The sequence below is a fragment of the Dermacentor variabilis genome, chromosome 1 (assembly GCF_050947875.1).
Source record: "Dermacentor variabilis isolate Ectoservices chromosome 1, ASM5094787v1, whole genome shotgun sequence".
In the NCBI taxonomy this organism is placed as follows: Eukaryota; Metazoa; Arthropoda; class Arachnida; order Ixodida; family Ixodidae; genus Dermacentor; species Dermacentor variabilis.
The window spans coordinates 122029161-122045874 of record NC_134568.1 but is presented as its reverse complement, the minus strand read 5'-3'; the positions used below and the strand labels follow the sequence as shown (position 1 = coordinate 122045874).

Here is a 16714-nt window from a genome sequence, read left to right as displayed (position 1 = left end):
CGTCGGCGTTAGCGAATAAAAGACGCCACAGACAAATCGAACTTGTTGGAAGCAACATAAGTTAATTGGCTTTAATATTAAATAATTTCACACCAGAACTTCAACAATCAAGGGCGTGTTATTGTTTTCCATACGGGGCGCGCACACGACGCCTGGAAACCATTCTATGCTCGCACAGCAGGTATTTACAGCAGCAGGAGCGAAACGCCGTTGTTGCACAGCGGTGTCACAGAGCCACCGCGCTGCGATCACTTCGGCGGCACAATCCAAATTCGTCGGACATCTCATTCTGTGCTGGAGACACTGGGAGGCAGGAAGTTTGAAAAAACGGCCATGAAACGGCCATTGCCGCCCGCTATGTCTCGGTCGTGGGTTCGTTATCCAGTTGTGCGTCATTCTAAGCCGTTCTGTACATTTATACTGGATATTAACTGGAGTCATTTAGCTGTGCTGATGCTGTGTGCCGTGTGTTTTGCATCAGTGCTTCGTGACATCAGCTGTATTGCGTGTTTTCGCTGACGGCTTACTACCACAATGGCGGGATCTGCGTTCGCCGCCTTCGTGTCTCGGTGCGTCTTTGTACGTCGCACGTTCGGATAACACTTTTTCCGGTAAGGTAAATACATTGCACTTCGTTTTTCGTCAACAATGTGAATATATTTAGGTGTTACCCGCGTCAATTCTTGATATATGGGCTCTTCTGCCCTGCGAGTTTTCGTCATTACTTTTATACGAGGGTTCTCGTATAAAACGAGGGTATATACGAGGGTTCTCGTCTTGTGTTCAGCCGTTCAGCACTACCGCGCTCCACGACTTGCGCAACAACAGTCAGAACTTTGCCCTGCTTGTTAGCCTGTGGTTAACGTAGCACGAGCCAACCGAAAGGAGTGCATTCGAAGACGACGCGCTGGCTGTAATGCTGAACCAGACTGAACTCGCCCTATTTTGTGTCCTTTTGTTCTTGCGTGTGCGCGCGTGTGTGTCAGTGACTATGCAGTTTGTAGCGTTCCCACTTTATAGCAAAACAAAAAATGTAACTGCAGTGTTCACTTCATCTATACAATTCCAAATTAAATCGTCTGCTGATGTACAAATTTCACTTGTGTTTTGTTCTAAATAAGCAGCAAAACCTTTAACCTAGTAGGTGCTTCATCTGGGAGTGAAATCACGACAGCTTGGCATTTATTAATGAATGACTGTGACCGGGTCGCCTTATTTGTAATTGCAAATTTGCCTTTCAACTGACTTGATGCTATCTTATTTTGTCCCTTTCACTCTATAGACGGCTGGACATCTTCCTTGTACCTTGGCACTAGCTGGATGACGGGACCTCATCATGATCAGTGTAAGCCAATGTACTGCACCCTCTCTGGTCCTCCCAGTGCTTTTTATATGGGTTAAGGCCAGGGAGCGCTTCGTGGTAAAATAGCTAGTTGGTGTCTCACAAATGGCCATTTTTTTGCAATGGTCCATTATAAGCTGCCACTATTAAAACCAATTTCTCAGTGCCAGTGTACATACACAGTTCTACTAATAATTAGTTTCCCTAAGCCTTACAAAATTTACCTGTAGGTAGTCATTGCTATGTAAGAACTCACAAATTAACTCTGCTGTGTCATAGAAGTATTCCATACATGAGTAAAAATTTTCTACAACAGTGTACATTACACCTTGCTTCCCTAATGCACAAATGTATTCAAGCCAGTATTTGATTAGTTTGGTATTCTAAATGTTTTCTGTGTGATTTAGTTTCTTTACAGGAATTTACTGTACAGCATCAGCAAGCAGTCTAATTAAAAATTTATGTGTGCTGTAAAAGGTGTGCTTTGCCGCTAGAATTGATAAAACATGGGCCAAGGCTTCCATACAAGGACAAACTTCAATTTCGCTCTACCACCATCAGCACTTGGCTGGCGCTAGCAAAATGTATCACATCAAGTAGCTTGTGCCAGACTGTTTTTAACCTTATTGTGAGGAGATCACAAAGTGATCTGTGGAGGTGCCTGCGTCTGAGATATAGATTGCGCTGCAACATATGTGCGTGTATAACAGGCATGATGCCGAGGGTTCCAGCAGTTTGCAGAGGTGCTTTTAAAACATTGTCATAACTGCAATTTTACCTGTGCTGTTTTTTATCACCTATTTCAATAATATCATTGGAGGTGTTATCAGAATTTGTCAATCTATTTGCCCTGGCCCATTAGCCTGCCACATTTGCCTTTTCACTAGGTGGGCAATTATTCTGCATGGACCATTCCTTGAATACACCTTTTTGTGTGCAGTGGCTTCTCAGTTGCAAGTCAGCATAGATGCTCAGAATTATCTGAGGCTATAGATACACTGATGAATTTGCCACCTATACGAATCACTTTGCACTTTCTCACGCAAACAGAATGCTAACACTTCCAAGTCAGTGGGCAATGTTATTGTTTTATCACATCATGAGATACATTCAACTTTGTATGACGCATCATCCAAGGTGTTGCGTCATTTGTGTGAGGTATTGCCCGAAGCCAATTAGGGTCACATGAAAATATATCAACAAAGTGATTGATCCAGCTAGGATTGTTGCTTTGGAACACTACTTTATTACCAGTCCTCCTTTGCATGCTACACCTGCTTACTCTGTACTGTGTCATGTTTAAGTTTGAAAGAAAGGCAACAGCTAGGCAGTGCAAAATGCCAAACTTGCTTTTAGTTCAACAATATAAAACGCTATTTAACTTTTTAATTAAGTTAGTACATCATTTACCTGCAGAGTGAATTATAGTTTTAAACTGATTATATTTTGCAGGAAGCTTCTCAGACTTGTTTGACAGGTTGATAAGTGGCTTTTTAGCCACAAAACACCATACAATAAATTAAAGGCTGACTTTGACTCTGCTATGCAACTTAATGACTATATGCCAGGAACAAGGTCTCTGAGTTGTGGCGCTGGCTAACACTCCCAGCGTTCGACTAGGACACATAAATACCCAAGAAAGTGGATGGGAAAATGACGCCGCTGTAGCTCAATTGGTAGAGCATAGCACGCAAAATGCGAAGGTTGTGGGTTCAGTTCCCACCTGCGGCAAGGTGTTTTTTTCATCCACTTTAATTTCCATTAATTTATCGTTTCTTTATTTAATTTATTAAGCACAAGTAATTTCCCCTATGTTGTCCTTGGTGTCAGTGTTTGTTGGCTTCTTATGATAGGAAATATACTAGTCATTTTAAACATCATCGCATACATACCTTAAGATACCCGTAATTTAAGAGAAATGGGAGTGCTTAAATTTATTTTTAATGTGAGCCAAACTTCTTACTTAGCACATATTGCTAATTGAAGTTCCAATTTCAACATTCCCATTTCTTCCCTTGCCTTTTTTTCCTGTTCTGTGCAGGTATTGCTTTCCTATGTCTACAAGAACCGTCACGCGTGGCCTATGACAGCAAGCTTTTGTGTGCAGCAAGTGCTCTCCTACGAAGGCTGGCCTACTCTGGCAGCGGCGGCAATCATCTTCAAGATTTATCCATGATCACCTTTGCTGCTATTTGTCACTCTCATTAATTACACTTTCTGCATCTTTTCTAATTTATTAGGTAATAAAGTATGAGTATGTGACATGGTGTGAAGTTGATACCTTGCTGCATTTTCGCTTGCAATCACCTTTTATGCATGAAAAGCTCATCATACAGTTTATGAAAAAAAAAATAACAGCATATTATGATTTATCTTTCAGTTCTTGTAACATGCAACATACAAGGAATTCAATAATGGATGGTATGCTGAAGAACTTGCCATTATTTCTGCGTGATGCTGTGCAAGCATGCGGCGCTACTTTACAAGAGGCACCCAGAAAGTAAGTTACAATTTGCTTTTAAATGAAGCATGGACATCAGAAAAAATATATTTATATTGCTAGTTAGAGTGGTTCGCAGAGTGTTTTTCTAGATGTGTACTATCCTTTATTTCTTAACTCATTGCAGCACAGTGTTCTGTTTCGTATACTGGTGTAAGGCTATTGTGCCCCCTGTAGCTGAAACAAGGATGTAATTTTTGCCTGAACTGCAGCATCACTGACAAAATTTTTCTTTGCTAGAAACTATTTCAATTTGGTGGAGACCCAGCAGGGCGAAGTTTTGTCAATAATGACGTGTTTCATGCAGAGATGTTCTTGTTTAGGTCAATGAGTGAACATTGGAATTATATCAGCATACAATACAGATCCCGTTTTATTTGCAAAATAATTCTGACAGGTGGCATTCAATTGATTGGTCTAATTAAAAGCGCAAATTAACCAATGAGGCTGTACTACACTATTCCCATGGCACATCTGGAAAAACTACCTCTGCATCACTCTATCCGACAATATAAACTTTTTTTTTCTGATGTCCATGCCTCGTTTAAAATAAATTGTAACTGTGGGCAAACGTCGTGTTACTGTAACAGCTGCCGCAAAAATTTGAGGGAATGTCTAATAAAAGTCTTCAGTCGTTCTTGTCAAGCTGTCCATTAGCCAACTTTTAGCGTAACGTTAGCAGGGCTTACTGAAGTACTTCTAGACGTCCATGGCTACAAAATGTCTTGATCAAGACAGCTACTAGGCTTTTGAATTAGCCGTTCAAGACATCTTTTAGACATCAAATAGCAGCTTGCGTGTTTCATGGAAACGACTACGAAACAGCAGGTGATTAGTAGCAAATGCTTGCGCATCATTTAAATAACCCCCAGAGGAGATTCTTTGTGTGTTTTTTTTTTGTTTGCCTGTTGTTATCGGCGATGAAATGTTTGTATGAGCATTCGCGGATAGGGCAAAGCACAGGGAGCTGCACCGCACTCGCTGGGTGTATCGTTATGTACGCAGCTGCTTGCCGAGTGCTAAACGCACTACGTGCGCGCGCTCCCGCAGTCGAGGAGTGACCTCAGCTTGCACCGGCGTCCAGCTTTGGGTGCAGGCACGTTCGGCTAGGCGGGATAAGATAGAGGGCGCGCGGCCGATATCGCCCGCACTCGGATGCACCGCCAGCTGCTGCGGCCTTCATGCTTCCGGGATTCAGCAAAATGCTCAGTGCTAGTGATACCAGCCCTTCTTCAATTTGAGGCCTTTTCCGTGTCAGCAATAATGTGAAATATTGATCCCGCAGTGTTCATCATCATCATATTTATTATTATTCCTAATGTACATAAATGGCATTTCGTCAGCAATTCAACACTCCTCATTCCTTCTATATGCTGACGACTTAAAGCCATTTAAGACTGTCAGTGTTCACGACTGCATTGATCTCCAAAAAGGCATTTTTTTTCACTCTTAAACTGGTGCAGAGACAAGAAGCTACTCTTAAATGCTTCAAAAACTATGACATTAAGTTATACGTACGCGGAACACACACCACGTGCAGTTTTCATACACCTTTAGGGATGCTCCATTGTCCAGTGTCGATGAAACAAAAGACCAAGGTGGGTACTTCGACAAAGCGCTAATCTTCTCTTGACATGCCGAATATGCGAAACAACGTGCCCTTCGCGCTCTTGGAATTCTATGTCGTATACCCATGACTCCCACTCCCCTGCTGCCTTTCTGATTTTTTTTTTTTTACTGCGTGCCTTCGACTACCATAGTATCCTTCTTTAGTCTGCGGTGGAACGTGCAAATCTAATTCTGGCCTCGTTCGCATCAAGAATAAATTGATATCTTCTTTCAAGCACCGCTTTTCCAGACTGAGCGACCACCCTGCAGCTTTCTCACGGGTACTTCAACTCATACCTATAAAATCAAGAAGCATCAAATCTGACCTTCTGTTTGTCTATAAGGTTATTCATGGTTATTAAACATAGCCCAAAGCTTCTTGATCACGGGCAATTTTCCGTGCTGCAAAAGTATACCAGGCAGCATTCCGCGTTTCCGCGTTGTTGCATTAGAGACTGTCCTATGGCTCGACTCAAAAAAAAAAAAAAACACCTAATACGCATTTTGCTTGTATCGAAATATTTCAGAGTTTATTTCCTGTGTTTTGTATATATGTAGATAATCATGCTGTATGGTTAACTTCGTTTCACGCCCACCTCCTAGGTTTCAGGTTCCCCTATTTGTCTCTGTTTCCCTATTTCTTATTATCTACATTTGTCTTCTCTGTACATTTTGTTTCGCGCATTACTTTTTAAGTGCACCAGTACGAAGGCTCCGTAGCAGCTCCTGGGCACTATAATAAACAATTATTATTATTATTATTATTATTATTATTATTATTATTATTATTATAAACCGGATCACAAGTCTCCATTGATTTTGGAGACACGTTCGTGTGCAATCCAGCAAACGCGGAGATCTTATCCATCTGCTCGACTCCTGAGCTGTAGAAGTGAAAATGATTGGTGATTTTTTCGTTGTCCATTTCACCTCTATATATAAACCGCCACATGACAGCACTGTCCACCATCTTCGCTATTCTGCCGGAACTTCCAACTCGGTACTCTGTGACGAGAATCTTGTCAGCGAATGCCCCAGGTGTCTGGGGGCTTTGTCCTGCAGCCCAGGTGGCATCCCGGCCGCCATTATCAAAGTTTACGGCAATATGTTTGTAGCAGTGCTGACATCAATATTTCACAACTGTCTGAATAATTCCAATTTTACGCGTGTTGGACAACGGCTCGTGTTTCTGGTGTCCTTAAATCTGGCGCCAAAGAGGATGTCGCAAACTATCGGCCAATTCCTCTTCTCTCCGCCGTTTCCAAGCTTTTCAAATTGGCTATTAATAGTATATCATTGTTCATGCAGTGCAAAAAACTGTTCTTGCTACAAATCAGCGTGAATTACTTTCTGGCTGCTTAACGACCACCAACCTTGTCAGCTTTATGATGTAAGTTTCAACGCCCCTAACGCGACGGTAGCAAGTTGATGCTGTGTACTGCGAAGCAAAGCCTTTGACGTAGTCTATCATCCCCTATTGGTCGAGAAGCTTGCAGACTACGGTGTTGAAGCTGCAATTCAAGCTCTGCTGCGCAGCTGTCTTCTCGATAGGTCCTGCTTCGTGAGCGTCAATGATCAATCTTCTTTTGTAGATATATATACCGTATCCAGTGAGGTACCCCAAGGTCCGCTTCTCGTCGTCTTAATTTTAATCAAGGACGTTTCCTCAACAATTCAAAAGTCTTCATTTCTTCTTGACTGTGACGACATCGAAATATTTAAGGAGATACACAATATTGAAGACTGCCGCGCTCTGCAGTCCGACCTATCCTCATTTTATGAAGGATGCCAGTTGAACGGGCTCACTCTAAATAGAACTAAAGCTAGAATTATATTCGCGTAACGCTCCTAATATTATCTGCCCTTATTATGTTTACCGTTGAGTGTTGACCAGTCTTGCTGAAATAAACCATCTCGGTGTGCTTTTTCATAGTACAGCAAAAGGGTGGCTGCTTCGGCTGGTTGGCGAAACATTATTTAGACAAGAAAAAAAATCCTTTTTAGTGCTGAAATCGTAGGAAGGAAGGAAGAAGGCGACAGGTCAGAGCGCTCTGTCCTGTCACCGCCTTCCTTCCTTCCTCCGATTTGTGCACTAAAAAGGATTTTTTTTCTTGTCTAAATAATTTGATAGTACGTTAAGCGTGTAGCAACACGAGGCCTGCCCACGCTTGGTTGTCCGCAGACATACAAGAAAATTCCGTTCCCCACTTCCCTTCCTCAAATTGCTCACATCCGCATGTCTTCCATCACTTGAACATGCCTCAATGGTGTGGAATGACACAATGAATTCAAGTAGCATATTATCTGAGCGTGTGCAGAAAAGGTTAATGAGTATATATAAACATCGTTTTCTGACCTCGCGCGCCAATGAATTAGTCTGAACAATCATTCTACACTACCACCACTTAGCTGCAGACGTACGTAGCCGTGCTGTCGTCGTATTTTCATGCAAACTCACTCATGAAATTAGTACATATTCAGATCCGCTGACTTCTGTTTCGTTACGGGTTCCACAGACGACTATGCCAGGAAACACAGGCCCTTCCACGTGCCTGCCTCTTTCAGCGGACACTCGCCTCTACACAGAATGTAAGATCTTTACAACTGTCATTTTCTCCATCTTATTATCTTTCAAAGCATGTTGTCTTCTATCTGTTGGGAGCTTCGTACTTTCTCTTGAGCCTACTTTCTAGTTGCGCTCCTTTCTTCCAATAAATTCTCTCCTTTCGTACATGTTCCCCGTTTCTAAAATGTGTGTTACTGCTGTATTGTTCTTCATTATTTAGCTGTTTATCCAGTTCGCTTTAGGTCTATCCAGAAATAAGGTTTCCATCAATTTTAGAAATAGACAACATTGTTTATTCTCATAGAAATTTACATCATTGGAAAGATGAAACTTTGCTCTATTTTTCTACATAATCGCTATCTTTTTCTGTGCATTTTTGTAGACGGTGCTCAAATTTCTGTATCCCAATTTCGTCGAACTCCGCCGCCAACCCGTTGAGGAAGCGTTTCATCTGTTCTTTGACTTCATCGTCTCCCCGGAAGCGTTAATTAGCTACTCAAGTGTTCCGTTAACTTGGAGAACAAGTGATAATCACTAGACGCGAGGTCTGGACTGTACGGTGGGTGAGGCATGACAGCCCACCCAAAGTTTGTCAAAAGTTCCTGGGCTTGACGGTAGACGTGAGGTCAGGCGTTGTCGTGAAGCAGCGTTACACCGGCTGCCAGTTGTCCTCGCCGGCGGATCTGGATAGCTCGCCTGAGTTTTCTTAGTGTTGCACAATAACTGTCCGAGTTGATTGTTGTGCCACGTTCCATGAAATCGATCAGCAGTATCCCCTTACGATCCCCCAAAACACTGGCCATGACATTGCCAGTAGAAGGAGTTTGTTTGAACTTCTTTGCGACCGCTGACTCTGGCTGACGCCACTGTTTGGATTTTTGTTCCGTCTCGGGAGTGAAATGAAACACCCACGTTTCGTCTCCCGTAACAATGGAGTCCAAAAATCCTTCTTTATCTTCTTTACACTTTTGAAGAAACTGGCGAGCACAGTCAAGGCGTTTCTCCTTGTGGTCTGATGTCAATAGCCGCGGTACCCATCGAGCACAACACTTGTGGTACCCCAATTTTTCAGTCAAAGCTCTTTCCACTGTACTGTAAGAACTCCCAGGAATCTGAGCAACAAGTTCACAGACGGTGATCCTCCTGTTTTGAAGCACTTCGCGTTGGACCATCTCGATAACCGCCTGCGAAACTGACGGTCTTCCACTCCGTTCTTCGTCGTGGACTTCCTTCCGACCGGCACTAAACTCCCTGCACCGCTTTCGAACGTGTTGAACGGACATACACTTGTCGCCATACACTTCTGTCAACTGCCGATGAATATGCACGGGTGGAGTCCCTTTGGCGTGCAAAAAGCGAACTACAGAACTAAGCTCGCACTTGGCTGGATCAACAATGGGAACCGGTCCTCCAAGCGGTGATACAACGGGCTCGAAACATCGCCGGAATCATCTTAGGGACCCTGGACTGAGGGTTGCTTCCACACTGCTCTCGCCATTCAAATATTATTAATAAAGATGTTTTACTCTCTCTCTCTCCATATCGGACGGCTGCTGAGCCCAGAATGAGCTGCGCAGCGAAGCGCGGCCGGGGCGAATCGAGAGTAGGGGAACAGCTGCGTGCAGCAGTGTTGCCGGATTTCGCCTCTCACCTCCCCGTGTGGCTGGAGCTCTTTGGGAACCTTACTTCTGGATGAACCCTGGTATGTATTCCATTCCTTATCGCATAATTTTAGCCGTAGTTGTTTTACGTGTTTATTTTTTTTTGTTTTTGTTTTTCTGTGCGTCGGCACCCGGACCGTTGTTCCTGGATACATCAATTAATTAATTAATTAATTAATTAATTAATTTATACCTCAAGGTTCCCGGTGAGAAAGGTGCGCGCAATGGATACCCACCATGTGTTTTTTTGCCAGGAACCTTATCGAAAAGTAAAACGCACAACCCTTCAGTTCAATCTCGCAGAGTTAGTGACTGCAACATTTCTACATTTTGGGAATTAAGAGAGAACACAGGCTTTGAGGATGTGCTCGAAAGCGAGGATCCCAACCCAGGTTACAATATCTTCCTTTCTAAAATTGCGGCTGCATAATACGATATGCCTGCTTTTGTTAAATGAACCTACGAAAAAAAAAAATGTTACGAAGTCATGAGCATCTAGAAAGCTGTATAAGAGGATCGAAGAAAAGAATGCACTATTTCACAACGTTCTGAAAACGAGGCATCAAGAAATCATACCTGTGTAAATAAAAAATAGAATATTTTGCAGCGATGTTCGCAGATGCAGGAAATGGCAAATCAAAGTTCTAGAAAACGTTCCGAAGTCATAATAAATCTAACTTACATGATCCGCTGACTCAACTGACCTTGCACTGTAATATAAAGAAACATCTAGCAATGGTCAGCTTATTTGGCGAGCGTTTTCTCAGACAACTCCTATAATTATGAATGTAGTACTTCTTTTGAGGTCTACGCAACTAAAAGCGTGGTGCCTACGATTTCCTTCGAACTTATTGATGCTAGCTTGCTAGTGTTACGATCGGCCAGCGGGGGTAGTGACCTTCTAACCTCTCTTAGCCCACTGCGACGGATCGCTTTGTGAAGCCAACAATGCGCACCCCTCGGACAGACTTGCGGCGCCACCAAGGCGAGGCACGTTTGGTGAACCGAGTATTGTTAGCTGGTTCGCTGTCGCCTTCACGGACCAATAGGAGGAAGCAAACTTCTGGAAAAGCGTGTTCTAAGGCGTCTTCTCACGGACCCCGGTAATCGCCACGGTCGTTTGACAGACGCTGCAGCTAACTGTGGGGTCATCTCAGTAACCAAGACGTGCCAGCTTGAGTCAAGCATGACAAGCCCTGTCTACTAGCCACCCTCCTTTCTGTGTGTTCAGTGAAACAAAGGTGCGGGAGTAAGTGTGTGAGCCCTCGCCCTCATTGCGGGTCCTGTGACAACTTTGGACGCTCCGATTGGACGAAGGTTGCACTGCAGTCTCCCTAGCCTAGGGAGCTAAGGAGGACAGAGAGGGTATTAAGCAGCCGTTTTCGGCTCCTCGGTGTGCTTAATTTTCAGCCACGCTAGATTGATGAGACGTAACGTTCTCAGCTCTTCATGGAAAGAGAGAGAGAGATAAAAGAGACGAGAAAGGCAGGGAGGTTAACCACCGATGATATATATCCAATTGGCTACCCTGCACTGGGGAAGGGGTAAGGGGAGACAGAAAGATCTTAAAAAAAGTGCACACACTTGAAAAGAGTGGGAGAGGGGAAAGAAAAAAGTTAGGAACACACACACACACAAAGGAACGCAGGAGTGTCACAGTCGTTCAAGCAGGTCGCTTGACCGGAGAAACCTCAGTAGTGCCTTCACCGCCTTCTGGTGTGAAGGTCGCACCAGCCGGCACTCCAAGATCGTCTGCTCAGAAAGCGGCCAGTCATCGAGGCGTGCCAACGCCTTCGCGAGCGACTGTCTCTGGGAGCTGTAGCAAAGACAAAGAGAGAGGATATGTTCGATTATTTCCTCGCTGCCGCAGCTATCACTGGTAGCGCTGTCAGTCATTCCGATGCGGCAAGCAAATGTATTCGTGAAAGACACTCCTAGCCATAGTCGGCAGAGAACGGTTGTCTCGATACAGGATAGTCCAGAGGGAACGCGTAGTCGGAAGAATGGGTCCAGGCGGTGCAGTCGAGTATGTCGGAATTGTAAATAAACCCAGTACTTCTCATTTTTGATGAGAACACGTTCCTCCGTTCAACAACGTCCTTAGCATGGATGAGTCGGACGACCGCATGGGCCAGCTACCCCTTTTGACATGCCCGACCCCGACTCTTACACTAGTGAGGTCTGGAAGACCATTACAACTCTCAAATGGTGTTGACAACATAAATGCATTCCAATACAAGCCGTAGGTTTAATCACTAGCATTCCTTTAGTGCATATATGCAACTTTATACGGAGAACAGGCGTCTTTCCCGACGCTATGAAAACCACGAGAGCAATTATAATTCATAGATGAGGAGACATTAACGGCCTCATTTAATGCCGCGCTATTTGCCTCTTGCCTCTCTTATACAAAGTCGCAGAACACGTAATTAACACGACATTCTCAAAGTTTCTTCTAATTACCGACCAGCAGAATGGCTTTCAAAAAGAAGACACAGCAAAAGACGCGCTCAAGCACGCAAAAGAGATCACTGCGAACAACATAGTTGAAAGACTCCACTGTAGGTATATTTCTTGATTTCAAGAAAGCATTTGATCCTATTTAGCACGACATTTTATTATATGAAATAGCAAAGTATTGTGTTCAAGGGATAGCTCTGCAACTTATACACACTTACTAGACCATTCGTTGCCAGTATACTGAACTAGACAAAATGCGCTCATAAACAAGTGCCATAATATACCGCGTGCAGCAGGGTTTGATTCCGGGACCTATCTGATGTTTTGTTTACGCAGACTTCAATTATATTCTCTGAACACAGCCAACCATTCAATATGCAGACGACACAAACATATTTTTCGCTGGAAAGAACAGTCAGCGTGGAAACAAAATGCAGTGGACGACGACGAAGATGCCTTAGAGAATTGGTTGTCTGAGACCAGTCCCTAATTTTCAGTTTTTCTCTCCGTCTGATAGCCTTTAAAACTTTTTGTGTGCTCTGTACTGGCCGTGGGACGACCTGGAGGTCCCCGCCCACCCGGAGAAGCACATCAAGCGGCCCTCCATAGGCGCTCTGCGCCGTATTCACCGCGACATGGAACATGACAGCCAGATGCACTCCACGCTGCATCCATGGCAGGGGTGGCAACTACTAGTCCTGCAGCCCCTGCAGTACCAGCTACAGACCAGGGTACTGCGAACAAGAGACTACGCGAAGAAGAGCCTTCGGGCGAAAATGCAGAGGAGATTGACCAGGCATCCTTCACGGTCATATCCTAAAAGAAAAAACAACAAGGTGCTGGTGTCCCTGTTATCTTCAGACCTACCCTACAAGGAGGAAATCTATAGAATGTTAACCCTAACATCGTGGCATCGGCGGTTGTAACGTCGGCTCAAGAGAAATTTCTCAGCCATCGCCTTAACAAGGACGGCATCCAAGTGGTTACAGTGTCAACACTGTCCGCCGCCAACCGTTTGCTCATGGTAACTGAGCTAGCTGGCGTGGCTGTAGAAGCCCGAGTACCATATTCATACACGGCCAGCTATGGCAAAATACACGACGTACTTCTCAGTTACTCAAATGAAGACCTACAAGAGTATCTACGCGACCAAGGTGTCGTTACAGCAAGGAGGCTCACCATTTACGCGCTTGAAGATGGCGTCAAGGTCAAAGAGACACGTCGTCGATTTGTGATATTGGAATTCGCTAAAGATTCTCCTTCACCTCAACGAGTTACGCTTGGATTCTGCAGTTACCCTGTCACCGAATACGTCGGGGCAGCAACGCAGTGTTACGAATGCCAGAGGCATGGCCACATATAGTGACATTATACCGGCCCAGTGCGCTGCAAAGTGTATAGTGTCCCCCATTCGTACAAGGAATGCACCTCGAGAGCGCAAACTAAATGCGCCAACTGCGGTGGCCCCCACCCTGCTTCATATGGAGGGTGCGTTAAAAAGAAGGCTGCTACACTTGCTTGCGCGGTGGAGCAAGTACAAAGGAAAACCACCCAAGCGTAACGAACCACCGCCTAACCTCGACGGGATTTTCACGAATACGACAAACCACTCCCAGGAACAATCCCCACAAAGCCAAAAGACATCTGGCAACACATACGCTGATGCGGCCAGAAATAAACGTGGGAAACCCGCGGCCTCATCGCCTCCTTCGAAGATACCGCAGCGTGTCGCACAAGACCCACCAAACGACCACTGCCGCCATCAGCCTCAGGCACCACAACATGACAGGATGACCTGCGAAAGGCAGCAACATGGAAGCACCGAACAAGACATTACACGCTTACCTATTCCGATGTTGTTTACAGCCCCCAAAGCTCTTGTCCGCGCCAACCCTTCGTCAAGGTGTCTCCCAGAGGTAGAAGCCGTCCTTACAATGGAGGCGTTGGTGTCGGCATCTTACGCTCCACAGGGGCGTACTACCGCACAGTAAAAATTATGGCTTTGGCAAGGACAGCCTCACCTATAAGCTGACCACCCACAATATTTTTCGCACATGCACTATATTTCAGTGGAACGCTCGCGGTCTTAGCTCGAAACTTTCAGATTTCTGGCAGCTGGTGCGAGCGTATCACTTCCCTTTCATAGTCATCTCTGAATCGTGCGTCGAGGAACATTTTCGAGTGCAAGGGTACTTTTTTCATCATTCACAGCGACCGGATGACATCAGCAGATTACTCATGGGCTTTCGCAAGGATATTCCGGCCTCCGTGGTTGAAATTCCGCCTCACAGTGACGATGAATATGTGTGTGCCATGACATTAATAGGCCAACAAGAATGCACCCTCATTGGAGTATACCTGGAGCCAGGCAGACCATTCGACGCTTCAACATTTGAAAATTTGATTGCAACGACACCTTCTCCACATATTTGTGTAGACTTTAATGCTCCCAATTAAATTTGGGGCAGCTCAAACACATGTGCAAGAGGAGCCAAGCTCGCAGAGCTTCTCTCAAACTATTCAATTGAACCTCTAAATGACGGCAGTATAACCTACCTCAGAAGTCCGACGACTACCAGCAGCATTGACGTGACCTTCGTAACAAGGTCAGTTGCCCGAAACTTTACCTGGTGTACCGATTTGGAAACACGCGGGAGTGACCATTGCCCCATTTTTATATCAGCTGTCTGTATGCAGTTGTCACCTGGAAAACTGCTTACAAAATGTACAGATTGGGATGCATACAAGGACGCCGCACTGCTTCAACCCAGGACGAGGAATTACTCACGACAATGGCTCATTGTCTGAGGAAATGCACACAAATTTCCACTAAAAAAGTTAGCTTACTGCCAAATGACGAGGAATTTGAAAGATTGTGTGCCATTCGCAGGCGAGCTGAAAGGAAAGTTTTACGCACGAAATGCCTTGAAGACCTCCGACGGACACAACGTCATATACGGCGATACCTGGATTATCGTAGTCGGCAAAGATGGCGTGACTTCTGTTCCACGTTGGATGTGCGTCAACCTGTAGCCGAAATTTGGCGGATCCTTAGAGGTTTACGCACGCCGTCCCAACAGCTTCACCCCTTTGCTGCACTCTCTCTGCATGAACGAAATTCCGTCAAAGAAATCTCAGATGAATAGTGCAGACTACTATCAGCGGATTCAAGGACTTCGATTTCCTCCACAGATAGTGAGCCTGGCATCCCACAAGCGGCAGTCCCAGCGTTGGATCTGCCTTTCACAATTGAAGAGCTCACCACTGCTATCGATGAATCAAACAGGCACACATTTCCGGGCTATGACGAAATAAGCTATGAAGCCATCGCAAAGCTGCCCCGCGCCTCCCGCTTACGGCTCCCGGAATATTATAATTCTTCGTGGATGTCTGGTGTGGTCCCAACGGAATGGAAGCTGGCGAAAATCATGCCGATTCTGAAGCCTTTAAAGCAGCCAACAAGCTACGCGTCTTTCCGGCCCATCACCCTAGTGAGCTGTGTAGGCAAGCTTATTACATGGTTCCTTTAAAGCCACAATAAGCTTCCCCAAGAAATTAACGGCTTCCGCCAAAACAGGTCTGCTATTGATAATGTCATCGCCCACGTCTCTTCACTTGAAGAGGACGTTCACGCTGGGTGCATCCTGACGGCCGTTTTCCTTGACATCAAGGCAGCTTTTGACTCTGTTTTTCACCACGCCATTCTCAGAGCTTTGGCTAGCCTTGGCCTCGGAGGAAAGCTATACAAGTGGATAGAAAACTATTTAACAGAGCGGAAAATATTTATAAGTACTCCGAACGGACCTACACAGTCTTACGCAGTGAAGAAGGGCGTACCCCAGGGTGCGGTGCTCAGCCCGCTCCTATTCAATCTCGCCCTTATACACATAACAAAAAACCTGCCGCGAAGAGGACACATCACAATCTATGCCGATGATATCTGCATCTGTAGCGCATCAAGTTCGTGCTATATCGCCCAACAACGACTTCAGAAAGCATTACTGAAGCTGTCCATGTATTTGGCTCCCCGAGATCTTCACCTCTCGCCAGAAAAAAATCACAGCCATGGCTTTCACAAGAAAGATTACGACCAAATATTCTCTTTTACTCGGTGGGCGACCGCTGCCGTACGTACGGTCTCAGCGATTCCTTGGAATTGCGACAGAGAGAAATCTATCTTGACCACCTCTGGTAAAAAAGCTAAGTGCGAGGATTGCTGCAGCATCGCAAGTTTTCAAATTTGCGGCCGGAACACGATTGGGCTGCAATTGCCGCTCACTGGTACTACTTAAAAAAACCTATATTGAAGGCACATTGCGCTATTGCCTACCGGTGCTTCAGGGATTATCACTAGAAAACAAGAGGACTCTGGAAGCCGCGCGGAACAACTGCCTGCGGAAATGTCTGGACCTCCCGAAGGGCTCTTCAGCCTCGGGAACAGTAGCGGAAGCAGGATGTCTACCGCTAGATGCCGTCGCTTCCCAAGAAACAATGAGTACCCATCTTCGGCATGTGCGCCAAGGGAAGAAGCACTTCATGTACCGCGTCAACGTAACCCACAGTAAGTCTGGCTTTGG

The 16714-nt window shown here is 45.1% G+C and overlaps 1 non-coding gene across 1 annotated transcript; it reads left to right on the top strand.

The window, feature by feature from the left end:
* The first annotated feature begins 3000 nt into the window (after window positions 1–3000).
* Window positions 3001–3073, top strand: TRNAL-CAA (transfer RNA leucine (anticodon CAA)). The gene has a single exon. It is a non-coding gene; the product is annotated as a tRNA-Leu (tRNA).
* The last annotated feature ends 13641 nt before the right edge of the window (window positions 3074–16714 follow it).